The following is a 13,984-nucleotide window of genomic DNA, read 5'->3' on the forward strand; positions in this document are numbered from 1 at the left end:
CAATCGGCACTGGGACTCTGCTCTCTGTGATTTGTGTAAATGACTTGGATGTGGATGTTGGAGAGTAGGTTAGTAAGTTTGCCAATAACATGAAGGTTGGTGGAGTGGTGGGGATTGTGGAGGGCTGTTGTAGGTTGCAATGGGACATTGACAGGACGCAGAGCTGGGCTGGAAGTGGCAAATGGAGTCCAATCCGGAAAAGTGTGAAGTGATTCATTTTGGAAGTTCGAATTTGAATACAGAATACAGGGTGAAAGGCAGAATACTTGGCAGTGTGGAGGAACAGAGATCATGGGGTCGGTGTCCATAGATCCCTCAAAATCGCCACGCACGTTTGAAGGGTTGTAAAAAAGGCATATGTTGTGTTGGCTCCCCTTAGAAGGGGATTGACTGTAAGAGCCGTGAGGTTTTCCTGCATCTTTATAACGTCCTGGTGAGACCACACTTGGAATATTGTGTTCAGTTCTGGTCCCCTATTTACAGGAAGTCTGTGCACGTTTTAGAGAGTGTACACAGGAGATTTACCAAGATGCTGCCTGTAATGGAGAGCAGTTCTTACGAAAAAAGGTTGAGGGAGCTAAGGCTTTTTTCATTGGACTGAAGAAGGGGGCGGGGCGACTTTGTGGAGGTGAACAAGATGATGAGAGGCACAGAGTGAGTGAATAGTCTGAGACGTTTCCTCCTGTGGCATAAATGGTTATTACAAGGCGGCATAATTTTAAGGTGAATGGAGGATGGATAAGAGCATAGAGAATGGTAGGTGGTTGGATGGACTGCCAATGGTGGTAGTAAAATTACTTTCGGGACATTTAATAGAATCTTGGACAGATACACGGATAATAGTAAAATGAAGGGTATGTAGTTTACTTTGATCTTACAGTTGGACAAAGAGTTGGCATGAAATCATGGCCGAAGGGTCTTGGGCTGAACTGTTCTGCGTTCTGTGTTCAGTCTGGTAAACTGGGTAATATGCTCAGATCAGTGGAAGAAGGATATGGCATTCAGGAGGAGCTAGTGAACTGGTACAAAATTTGCTTGTTGGTTGTAGAAAGAGGGTGGTGGGAGACATGTTGTTTTTCTGACTGGAGGCATGTGACCAGCGGTAGAGTGGGTCCACTGTTGTTTGTCATTTGGATAAATGGTTTGGATGGAAACATTGGTTTCCTGGTCAGTAATTGTTTTGGGTGACACTGAAATTGGTGGTAAAGTGGACAGTGAAGAAGGTTATCTATGATACAACAGGATAAACAGTATTGCTGGGATAGTGGGCTGAAGAATAGCAGATGGAGTTTAATTAGATAAAGCTGGGGTGTTCCATTTTGGTGAAACAAACCAGGGTGGGGCCTGTGCAGTTAATGTTCGGGCCCTGGGTAGTGTTTTCAGTCAGAGACCCAGGGATGCAGGTATACAGTTCTTTGAATGTGGTGTCACAGGTAGACAGGCTGGTGATGCAGGTGTTTGGGATGGTTACCTTCATTCAGGAGAGCATTTTTAGTAAGAGTTGGGATGTCATGTTGTGGCTGTAAAAGGCATTGGTGGGGCCACCATTAAAACATTGTTGATCAGTAGGAAGAACTCATCTAGTTCACTAACCTCCTTTCGGGAAGGACATCAGATTTTCTAACCTGGTCTGGCCGACATGTGACTCCAGACCCACAGCAATATGGCTGACTCTGAGCTACCCTCTGGGTAATTAGCAGAGGGGTCAAAGAACGTTGTTCCAGGCAGTGACACCCACATCCCATGAATGAATATATAAAAATACCTATGTCCCTGCGTACCTCTGCAAACACCTTCAGCTGCAGCAATCCGTCCTGGCTTTGTAACACCCTGACCACTCTCTGTAACACTCTCACCACCTCCAGCACCTTCACCTCTCCCTGTTCCTATTGTGTCAATGAACCCTGACCGTTGCTCCCCTTCCCGCAGCCCTCCTGCAAGCAGACCCATTGGAATCCATTAACATTTACTCCTAAATCACTCGATCACTTCAGGATTTTAAGTACTCATTGGTGATCTTCTCAGCTTCATAATCTAGTATGATCCCTTTTGTCCTGAGTGCGGGACCAGTGGGAATTTCTTGCTGAGGTTTTTACTGTTTCAATGGAATGTCCTTTTGTTGAGTATTTTGCGTTGTCAAATGTTTTCCACTGTTCATTAACAGGCACATATTTCAGTCTGTTTAGCCTATTTACCTTGGTCAGTTCTCCTCTCAACTTCATGTCATTGGTTATTTTTGTTTCTAGTTGTAGCTTGTCCTTTCTGTGATTCACTTTAAAACTTTATATTTCTTTAAATTGCACTTTATCACAATTTCCCAGAGGATCTCTCCAGGTGACATTACTCATTCACTAAGTTTCATTACATGGTCCCTCTGCGATAGTTATGTCCCTTAACAGTTGCACAATGTGTTTTTCAAAGAAACACTGAAAAAAAATTAACCGAACTCCTCTTCCAATATCAAGGTTGACCGTGTGATTGTCCCAGATTATACAAATAATAAAGTTTTCCAAAATTATCACAATACCTTTGTTAAAAAATTCCAATGAGTTCCTGATTAATGCAGTGACGAGCCATGAAATGCTGTTCGGTGGGTGGTCGAAAACTGTTCTGCTGCTTGAGTCCTTGGCAAGTAGTAGCCAGAATTTATATTCAGACTGACTCTACTTCATGATCTGAGGCTAAATGATTTCTCTGTAATGCCTTTGTTATCCATTATTGTTAGCGTTGCCCATTTTGCCTCAGTTTGCACAAGATGACGAACCACTGAATATTTTTGTTCACCCTGTATCCATGTCTCCCTGGTGTCGAAATCTCTTTTATCGCTGTGTCACAAATCCGTCGACCTTATTGCAGCAACGTTGTCCATTCAAAAAAAAAACATAAGATACTCTCTTCCACAATTTTCTGTCACAAATCTATTTGCTGATGTACAGTTTTAGTTAAACTCTGTCCCATCCTGTTCCGAATGCTTGTCTTCAGCCATATTCCCATGCTGTTCCATTGCTTCACCTTTTCCCTTTGGATTTGGAAAGCTCCTTTCACCTGCATCCTCTCTGTCAGTTTAATGCCCTGTCCATAAACCTACCGACATGATTGGCCAGGACACTGCTCCCAGCACAGTTCCAGGGGGACCATCCTAATAGTTTTTTTTAAATCAGGTATAGGATGTGTGAGTCTCTGGCTGACCAGCCTTTCTTGCCCAGCCCTAGAAGCCCTTGAGCTGAGTAACGTGCTTGGCCATTGCAGAGGGTCATTGAGAGGCAAACCCTTTGCTGTGGGGATGTAGTGCAGACCACGTGAGGATGGGCAGATGTCCTTCTCTAAAGGACAAATGTTTGGATTTGTTTTACATCAGTAATGGTTTCATACTTATTTGTGAATTGTTAATTCTTATTTTTAAAATTATTGATTTCAAATGTCTCCTTTTCAGATGGTGGGACTCAATCCTGCCTCCACTGAACATGAGCTGAGGTTTTGGATACATTCTCTCGCAATAATACCACTAGGCCATTACTTCACCTGCTCACTGGGTGCTCATCCCTGAGCACTGATACCAGGGCATCATGAAGCTAAACCCATTCTTCCAACACAATTGTGTGATCCTGACATCTTCCAGCAATCTGGGACTATTTCTTAATATCGCTCCATTCTCCAGATCTCTGTGGGACTCAGTGCCATTCTCCATGTGCAACCCTCACTGCATCTGTTTAATTTCCCATTCTGTCTATTTCTCTGTCTCCTGTAGGTACTCAGGAAAGTCCTGACTCAATAGTCTTCCCAGCTGCTGGGTGGATCGTCCATTACCTCATTGAACACAGTTGGTCCGCCAGAGAGAGACAAAGGGAAAGGAGATCTGGAGCCTTCAATAAATCCTGTAGTGAAGTAAGGTCTCCCAAAGTGCACAGAGCAAAGAACAGTGAGAGTGCTCCAAACATCTGTTAACACAACATGACATAGATACAGTGCTGGAGGGGAGCACAGTACACACACGCACACCCTGGTGCTGGAAAAGCACGGTAGGTCAGGCAGCATCCGAGGAGCAGCCTGATCGATATTTCGGGCAAAAGCCCTTCATCAGGAACAGAGGCCGGGAGCCTGCAGAGTGGGGAGATAAATGAGAGAGGGGTGGGGATGGGGAGAAAGTAGCATAGAGTACAATAGGTGAATCGGATGGGGAAGGAGGTGATAGGTCAGAGTGGAGGATGGGGGAAGGTAGCAAAGAGTACAATGGGTGAATGGGGGTGGGGATGGGGGTGATCGGTCAGAGAGGAGGGTGGAATGGATAGGTGGGACGGGAGATAGGCCATTACGACAGGTCATGAGGGCGGTGCTGAGCTGGAAGGCTGGAGGCGGGGTGAGATGGGGGAAGGGGAAACGAGGAAACTGGTGAAGTCCATATTGATGCCCTGGGGTTGAAGTGTTCCGAGGCGGAAGGTGAGACGTTCTTCCTCCAGGCGTCGGGTGGTGAGGAAGTGGCGGTGGAGGAAGCCCAGGACCTGCATGTCCTCGGCAGAGTGGGAGGGGGAGTTGAAATGTTGGGTCACAGGGCGGTGGGGTTGATTGGTGCGGGTGGCCCAGAGATGTTCCCGAATGTGCTCTGCTAGGAGGTGTCCAGTTTCCCCAATGTAGAGGAGACGGCATAGGGAGCAACGGATACAATAAATGATATTGGTGGATGTGCATGTAAAGCTTTGGATGTGGAAGGCTCCTTTGGGGCCTTGGATGGTGGTGAGGGAGGAGGTGTGGGCACAGGTTTAGCAATTCCTGCAGTGGCAGGAGAAGGTGCCAGGAAGGGAGGGTGGGTTTTTGGGGGGCATGGAACTGACCAGTTAGTCACGGAGGGAAAGTGGAGAGGGGTGGGGAGGGAAAATATCCCTGGTGGTGGGGTCCGTTTGGAGGTGGAGGAAATGGCGGTGGATAATTTGGTTTATACGAAGGTTGGTCGGGTGGAAGGTGAGCACCAGGGGCGTTCTGTCCTTGTTACAGTTGGAGGGGTGGGGTTTGAAGGTGGAGGTGCGGGATGTGGACGAGATGCGTTGGAGGGCATCTGTTACCACGTGGGGAGGGAAATTCCGATCTCGAAAGAAGGAGGCTATCTGATGTGTTCTGTGGTGGAACTGGCCCATCTGGGAGCAGGTACAGCAGAGGCGGAGGAATTGGGAATAGGGGTTGGGAATTTTGCAGGCGGTAGGGTGGGAAGATGTGTAATCTAGGTAGCTGTGGGAGTCGGTAGGTTTGTAAAAAATGTTGGTGAAAGTTGGTTGTCATTAATGGGGATTGAGAGGCCCAGGAAGGGGAGGGAGGTATTAGAGATGGTCCAGATAAATTTAAGGTCAGAGTGGAATGTGTTGGTGAAGTTGATGAATTGCTCAAACTCCTCGAGGGAGCACGAGGTGGTGCCAATGCAGTCATCAATGTTGCGGAGGAAGACGTGGGGAGTGGTGCCATTGTCACTACGGAAGATGGACTGTTCTACGTAGCTAACAAAGAGACAGGCAGACCTGGGGCCCATACGGGTGCCCATGGCTACCCCTTTGGTCTGGAGGATGTGGGAGGATTTGAAGGAAAAATTGTTAAGGGTGAGGACAAGTTCAGCCAAACGAATGAGCGTATCGGTGGAAGGGTACTGTTGTGGACGTCGGGAGAGGAAGAAACGGAGGGCTCGGAGGTCATGGTGGATGGAGGTGTAGAGGGATTGGATATCCCTCATTGTGAAGATGAGGCGTTGGGGGCTGGGGAAACGGAAGTCTTGGAGGAGGTGGAGGGTGTGAGTGGTGTCTCGAATGAATGTGGGTAGTTCCTGGACTGGGGGGACAGGACAATGTTGAGGTAGGCAGTCATGAGTTTGGTGGGGTAGGAGCATGCTGAGACAATGGGTTGGCCAGGGTGGTCAGGCTTGTGGATCTTGGGAAGGAGGTAGAACCGGGCAGTGGGGGATCCCGGACAATGAGGTTGGAAGCTGTGGGTGGGAGTTCTCCACCTGAGGTGATGAGGTTCTGTATGCTCTGGGAGATGACGGTTTGGTGATGGGAGGTGGGTCATGGTAGAGGGGGTGGTAGGAGGAGGTGTCTTTGAATTGGCATCATGGCTTCAGCGGTGTAGAGGTCAGTGCACCAGACTACCACTGCACCCCCTCTATCTGCTGGTTTGATGGTGAGGTCGGTATTGGAGCAGAGGAAGTGGAGGGCTGCACGTTGTGAGGGTGAGAGGATGGAGTGGGGGAGGGGGGAGATAGGGTGAGGCAGTTAATATCTCGGTGCAAGTTGGAAATGAAGAAATCGAAGACAGGTAATAGGCCAGCGCGGGGTGTCCAGGCGGATGGAGTATGTTGGAGGCACGCAAAGGGGTCCTCAGAAAATAGGCGGGAGTCTTCATTGTAAAAGTAAGCTCTGAGGCGGAGGCGGTGGAAGAAGTGTTCGATGTCACGGCGTGTATTAAATTAATTGATGTGTGGATGGAAGGGGATAAAGGTGAGGCCTTTGCAGAGGACTGATCATTCGTCCTCAGTGAGGGGGAGGTCAGGGGGAATGGTGAAAACACGGCAGGACTAGGAGCTGGGACCAGGCGTAGGTGTGGAGCTGGGGGAGACGACGGAGCCTGTAACTGGAGTGGGTGTGGTGTTAGGGGGAATGGGGATGGAGTCATGAGCAGGGGTGGTGTTCCCCTCATGGTTCTGGGGGCAGGGATGGTGATGGTGGGACTTTCGGGTGGTGTCAGCAGAATGCAGGTGAGTGACATTGGTGGGGGCGGAAGTGGTGGCAAACAAAGCAGTGGGGGGGCGAGGAAGTCACTGAGTGTGTGACATCAGCGATGATGTGAGGGGCGGGAATGATGTCACTTGTGGTGTTTGCGGAATTGTGAGGGTGGCATTTACTTTATTTTAACCAATAATTTCCTGTCACAAATCTGTTTGACAATGTTGTATTTTAATTAAACTCACCCCCTTCCTGTTTCTTTCTTTTGGTCTTCATTCACATCTCGATGGTGTTCCAATAATTCAACCTTTCTCTTTGGACTTGGGAAGTTCTATTCACCTCAGACCTGTCCCCCTCCTCATCTGTGTCCATTTGTAGCACACTGCATAATGTGGTACCAGTGGGTCTAATTGCAGCCTCCGTCAGTGTCTCTCACTCTTGCATCTACTCCAGATCCTGAGCCAACAGCATTCTCCACACCAGAGGGAAGCAACTGCACAGGCCATGGATGGAGACCGGGAATTTCCAGATCTCTGTGGGACTCAGTGCCATTCTCCATGTGTACCCCTCATTGCATTAGTCTCATTTCCCATTCTGTCTACTTCTCTGTCTCCTGTAGGTATTCCTGATGTCCCTCACTCAGCAGAATTCCCAATTCCTGCCTCAGCCATCACCAAATTGAAGACAGTTGGTCAGCCAGAGAGAGATGGAGAGGTAGATCTGGAGCCTTCAGTAAATCCTGCAGCCGGTAAGATCACTCACAGTAAACAGCACAGGGAGGAGTTAGTGGACTTTAATTCAGACCCTGAGGGCATGATGTCGGAACAATGCTGGGCAAGGAACATGAGAAAATTCTCAGGCTTCATTATCACCATCTTGTCTGTAAATTCATCTGTTCCACAGAACCCTCCCTCTGTCTGTCAGTTTCTCCATTGTCTGTTTCATCGATACCACTTCCCCGATCTCTATCAGCCCCTACAATTCTGCTTATCCCTGTAAGCTCCTCATATCAGTAAAACTCTCCTAGTTCTGCCTTTGCCTTTAATCCCGGATTCTGTCACATCACTCCTTAACTGAAGAAAAACAACTCTTCAGTTCCTTAAGCCATCCTGTTCAGTGTAGTCCTTTCCAGACCTGAAAAACCTCCCTGTCTTTGTGACTTTTTTGAACTCCTACCACCTTCATGATCTCTGTGACCTTTTCCGTCACGACAACAATAAAGCTCTGTATCTTCGTAACCCCCTCCAGCTGTTAGACTCCTCCTTGTCTCTGGGCACAGTGCAGAGTGACCCTGCTTCTCTCATAAATTAGTTTCTCCATTTCTAATGATGACTATGAACTCTTTCTGTCTCTAAAACGCATTCAATCTCTGTAAACTCTGCTGGTCCCGATTGATGTAATTTCCTTCGGTTACTGCAAACCTTTATACCTTTAATCTTCTCCAGACGCGACCACACAATTTATTTCTATAACGTCTATGAGTGATAGAGTCATAGAGATGTACAGCACGGAAACAGACCCTTCGGTCGAACCCGTCCATGCCGACCAGATATTCCAACCCAATCTAGTCCCACCTGCCAGCACCCGACCCATATCCCTCCAAACCCTTCCCATTCATATACCCATCCAAATGCCTCTTAAATGTTGCAAATGTCCCAGCCTCCACCACATCCTCTGGCAGCTCGTTCCATACACGTACCACCCTCTGCGTGAAAAGGTTGCCCCTTAGGCCTCTTTTATATCTTTCCCCTCTCACCCTCAAACTATGCCTTCGAGTTCTGGACTCCCTGACACCAGGGAAAAGATTTTGTCTATTTATCCTATCCTATCCATACCCCTCATAATTTTGTAAACCTCTATAAGGTCACCCCTCAGCCTCCGAAGCTCCAGGGAAAACCGCCCCAACCTGTTCAGCCTCTCCCTGTAGCTCAAATCCTCCAATCCTGGCAACATCCTTGTAAATCTTTTGTGAACCCTTTCAAGTTTCACGACAATTCTTCTGATTGGAAGGAGACCGGAATTGCACAAAATATTCCAACAGTGGCCAAACCAGTGTCCTGTACGGCCACAACATGACCTCCCATCTCCTGTATTGAATACTCTGACCAATAAAGGAAAGCATACCAAATGCCGCCTTCACTATCCTATCTACCTGTGACTCTACTTTCAAGGAGCTATGAACTGCACTCCAAGGTCTCTTTGGTCAGCAAGACTCCCTAGGACCTTACCATTACGTGTATAAGTCCTGCTCAGACTTGCTTTCCCAAAATGCAGCACCTTGCATTTATCTGAATTAAACTCCATCTGCCAGTTCGCGCATTGTCCCCATCTGGTCCAGATCCTGTTGTAACCCTCTTCGCTGTCCACTACACCTCCAAATTTGGTGTCATCTGTCAACTTACTAACTATACCCTTTATGCTCACATCCAAATCATTTATGTAAATGACAAAAAGTAGAGGGCCCAGCACTGATCCTTGTGGCACTGCACTGGTCACAGGCCTCCAGTCTGAAAAACAACCCTCCACCGCCACTCTCTGTCTTTTACCTTTGAGCCAGTTCTGTATCCAAATGGCTACTTCTCCCTGTATTCCATGAGTTCTAACCTTGTTAATCAGCCTCCCATGGGGGACATTGTCGAATGCCTCACTGAAGTCCATATAGATCACATCTATCATCTGCCCTCCTCAATATTCTTTGTTAAATCTTCAGAAAACTCAATCAAGTTTATGAGACATGATTTCCGACGCACAAAGCCATATCGACTATTCCTAATCAGTCCTTGCCTTTCCAAATACATGTACATCTTGTCCCTCAGGATTCCCTCCAACAACTTGCCCACCGCCGAGGTCAGCCTGACCGTTCCATAGTTCCCTGGATTGTCTTTACCACCGTTCGTAAACAGTGGCACCACGTTTACCAACCTCCAGTCTTCTGGCACCTCACCTGTGACTATCGATGATACAAATATCTCAGCAAGAGGCACAGCAATCACTTCTCTAGCTTTCCACAGAGGTCTCGGGTACACCTGATCAGTTCCTGGGGATTTATTCACCTGTAACCGTTTCAAAACATCCAGGACTTCCTCCTCTCTAATCTGAACGTTTTGCAAGATGTCACCATCGATTTCCCTACAGTCTATATCTTCCATATGCTTTTCCACAGTAAATGCTGATGCAAAATATTCAATTAGTATCTCCCCCATTTTGTGCTGCTCCACACAAAGGCCGCCTTGCTGATCTCCCTAGTTACCCTTTTTTCCTTAATGTATTTGTAAAAACCCTTTGCATTCTCCTTAATTCTATTTGTTAGACCTATCTCATGTCCGTGTTTTGCCCTCCTGATTTCCCTCTTAAGTATATTCCAAATTCCTTTATACTCTTCTCAGGATTCACTCGATCTATCCTGTCTATACCTGACACATGCTTCCTGCTTTTTCTGAACCAAACACTCAATTTCTTGAGTCATACAGAATTCCCAATACTTACCAGCCTTCCCCTACACCCTGACAGGAATATACTTTCTCTGGATTCTTGTTATCTCATTTCTGAAGGCTTTCCATTTTCCAGCCGTCCCTTTAGCTGCGAATATCTGCCTCCAATCAGCTTTCAAAAGTTCTTGCCATATACCGTCAAAATTGGCCTTTCTCCAATTTAGAACATCAACTTTTAGTTCTGGTCTATCCTTTTCCATCACTATTTTAAAACAAATAGAATTATGATCGCTGGCCTCAAAGAGTTCCCCCTCTGACACCTCACTCACCTGCCCTGCCTTATTTCCTAACCTTTCCTAGCCTAAAGTTTTGCACCTTCTCTAGTAGGTACATCCACATACTGAATCAGAAAATTGTCTTTTACACACTTAAGAAATTCCTCTCCACCTAAACCTTTAACACTATGGCAGTCCCAATCAATGTTTGGAAAGTTAAAATCCCCTAACATACTAACCCTATTATTCTTACAGATAGCTGAGATCTCCTTTCAAGTTTGTTTGGCAATTTCCCTCTGACTATTCAGGAGTCTGTAATACAATCCCAATCAGGTGATCATCCCTTTCTTATTTCTCGGTTCCACCCAAATAACTTCCCTGGATGTATTTCTGGGAATATCATCACTCAGCACAGCTATAATGCTATCCCTTATCAAAATTGCCACTCCCTCTCCTCTCTTGCCTCCCTTTCGATACTTCCTGTAGCATTTGTATCCTGGAAGATTAAGCTGCCAGTCCTGCCCATCCCTGAGCTATGTTTCTGTAATTGCTATGAGATCCCAGTCCCATGTTCCTAACCATGCCAAGAGTTAATCTGCCTTCCCTGTTAGGCCCCTTGCATTGAAATAAATGCAGTTTAATTTATTAGTCCTACCTTGTCCCTGCCTGTCCTGACTGTTTGACTCCCTTCTGTTCTCAGCTGGACCCGTCTCAGATCAAGCTCCCAAAACCCTCCCTGTGATTGTTACCACGTCCCATCGCCGCATTCCTCCAAATCCCTGTCAAGTCCTCCCATTCCTAACACGCGCCCTGTATCTGTCACCTGTCCCAGCTTCCAAAACCATCCCTATCTCTGTAAGACACCTCCCACCCCCCTGTCCCAGTTACTACAGTCCGCTGTATCACTAAATGTCAGTAGTCACTATAATATCAGAGTAAGGTGTGAAAGCAGGAATACTGTACTGGGTTAATGATCAGTCGTGATCATATTGAATGGTGGGACTGACTCTGTGGTCAAATGGCCGATACCTGCTCTTCTTTCCTGTGCTTCTCAATAAACTTACTATCTATATAACCTCCATCAGTCCCCACAGCCCTCCCTATCTTGATTAACTCCTTCAGTCCCCACGACTCTTCCTATCTAAGTAACCTGAATCATTCCCCACAAACCTCCCGAACTCCATAACTTCCAAAAGGCCCCACGACCCTCCCTATCTCCATAATCTCATCCTGAGCCAACGACCCTCCCGTTCCGAGTAACCTCCTTCAATCCCCATGATCTTCTTAATCTGTGCAACCTCCTTCAGGCCCAAGAGTCCTGCAGATCTCTTTGGCCCCTTTCAGGCCCCATATCACTCCGTATCTCCATCATGTTCTTCAGTCACCACTGCACTCTCTGTGTCCATAATCTCATACAGTCCCTACATCACTCCCTATCTCCATAATGTTCTTCAGTCCCCACGACCCTCCTTATTTCCAAAACATCTATTACCTGTTGAACCTGTAAGCTACCTTTTTTCAGATTGATAAACACGAACTACCATAACCCTTTCTGCTGCCAGTCTGAAACCAAACAGTGTTAGCCTGATAGTAGGTCGGGAGCTGAAATATGTTTGAAAGGATATGCCAATGAACAATAACTGGACCCTTAGAAACGCTTTTAATGAAAAGAGAATGTGTTTTTGACCATGTTGGATTTTATTTTTATTGGTGTGAATATAAATGGCAGTATAGATACAGGTGTAGGGGTGGTTGTACCGAAGATATGGTTTATTTGAATTTTCAGAAACGTTTACACAAGTTTCAATAAGGGCTAAAGAATAACTTGGTAGAGAATAGGACACCTTAACTGTCAGGAGGTGGGTGAGATATTAGACAAAATAGTGTTGTCAGAATTTACTGTGGAGAAAGACATGGAAGCTCAAGAAGTTGGGGAAATAAATAGCGATATAGAACATAGAACATAGAACATTGAACAGTACAGCACAGAACAGGCCCTTCGGCCCACGATGTTGTGCCGAAATTCTAACCTAGATTAAGCACCCATCCATGTACCTATCCAAATGCCGCTTAAAGGTCACCAATGATTCTGACTCTACCACTCCCGCGGGCAGCGCATTCCATGCCGCACCACTCTCTGGGTAAAGAGCCCACCCCTGACATCTCCCCTCTACCTACCACCCTTCACCTTAAATTTATGTCCCCTTGTAACACTCTGTTGTACCCGGGGGAAAAGTTTCTGACTGTCTACTCTATCTATTCCTCTGATCATCTTATAAATCTCTATCAAGTCACCCCTCATCCTTCGCTGTTCCAACGAGAAAAGGCCGAGAACTCTCAACCTATCCTCGTAGGACCTACTCTCCATTCCAGGCAACATCCTGGTAAATCTCCAAAGCTTCCACATCTTTCCTAAAGTGAGGCGACCAGAACTGCACACAGTATCCAACTGTGGCCGAACCAAAGTCCTGTACAGCTGCAACATCGCTTCACGACTCTTGAATTCAATCCCTCTGCTAATGAACGATAATACTCCATCGGCCTTCTTACAAACTCTATCCACCTGAGTGGCAACCTTCAAAGATCTATGTACATAGACCCCAAGATCCCTCTGTTCCTCCACCTGACTAAGAACCCTACCATATCTTGGAAAGAATCCTCAAAAGAGAAGAATAAGTGCTGGAATCATAAAACAAATAAAGGTAGATCAATCCTCAGTCACTTATTAAGTCGATCCTAGAATATTGTGGGAATCTGGGGAAGAGGTTGCGGTGTCCCTTACAGAGATATTTATATTATCAACAGACACAATAAGTTACTGGAAGACTGGAGGGTGGCTAATGCTGTTCCATCACTTAAGGTCTGCAAGGAGCAGCCAGGAAATCACAACTCAGTGATCCCAGTGCTGGGTAAGTTGTTGGAGGAAATTCTGAGAGAAAGGAGCTACATATATTTGGAAAGGCAAGGGCTGATTAGAGATAGTCAGCATGGCTTTGTGAGTGCGAAACCGTGTTTCACAAACCGGATTGACTCTTCGAGGGGTTGACCAAGAGATAGATGAAGGCAGAGCAGTCAGCGTTGTCTACATGAACTTCAGCAAAGCATTTGACAAGGTTCCAAGGAATGTAGAACATCTAGTCAAGAGGAAGAAGGAAGCTAACTTAGGTTTGAGGAACCAAGGATCAGAAGCAGGGCTCTAGAGAGTTACATGGGGCAGCACGGTGGCTCAGTGGTTAGCACTGCTGCCTTAGAGCAGTAGGGACGCGATTTCAATTCCAGCCCCAGGCGACTGTCTGCGTGGAGTTTGCACAATCTCTCCATGTCGGAATGTGTTTCCGACAGGTGCGTCGGTTTCAACCCACAGCCCAAAGATGTGCAGGTTAGGTGAATCAGCCATGCGTTGCCCAAGAAAGGGAATATAGATAATCCTGGGAATCACAGACCTGTCAGTCTTCTGTCTGTGATGTGCAGATTATTGGAGAGGACTCTGAGAGTCAGGATTTATGATTCCTTGGAAAACCATAGTTTGATTAGAGGAAGTCATCATGGCTTTGCAAGGGCCAGGTCATGCAGCACAACT

The 13,984-nt window shown here is 46.7% G+C and overlaps 1 long non-coding RNA gene across 8 annotated transcripts in view; it reads left to right on the plus strand.

Annotated features, from left to right (window-relative positions):
* LOC140454086 (uncharacterized) overlaps positions 1–13,984 on the plus strand; it is a 55,465-nt gene that overhangs the window by 13,745 nt on the left and 27,736 nt on the right. For 5 of the 8 annotated variants that reach the window (XR_011952648.1, XR_011952653.1, XR_011952652.1 and 2 more), the window contains 2 exons: positions 3,749–3,885; positions 7,318–7,446. This is a non-coding gene — a long non-coding RNA (uncharacterized lncRNA). Of the gene's footprint in view, positions 1–3,748; positions 4,020–7,317; positions 7,447–13,209; positions 13,314–13,984 lie in introns of all 8 variants that reach the window. The other 3 variants (XR_011952650.1, XR_011952649.1, XR_011952651.1) reach the window with 3 other exon arrangements.

The sequence above is a fragment of the Chiloscyllium punctatum genome, chromosome 28 (genome assembly GCF_047496795.1).
Source record: "Chiloscyllium punctatum isolate Juve2018m chromosome 28, sChiPun1.3, whole genome shotgun sequence".
In the NCBI taxonomy this organism is placed as follows: Eukaryota; Metazoa; Chordata; class Chondrichthyes; order Orectolobiformes; family Hemiscylliidae; genus Chiloscyllium; species Chiloscyllium punctatum.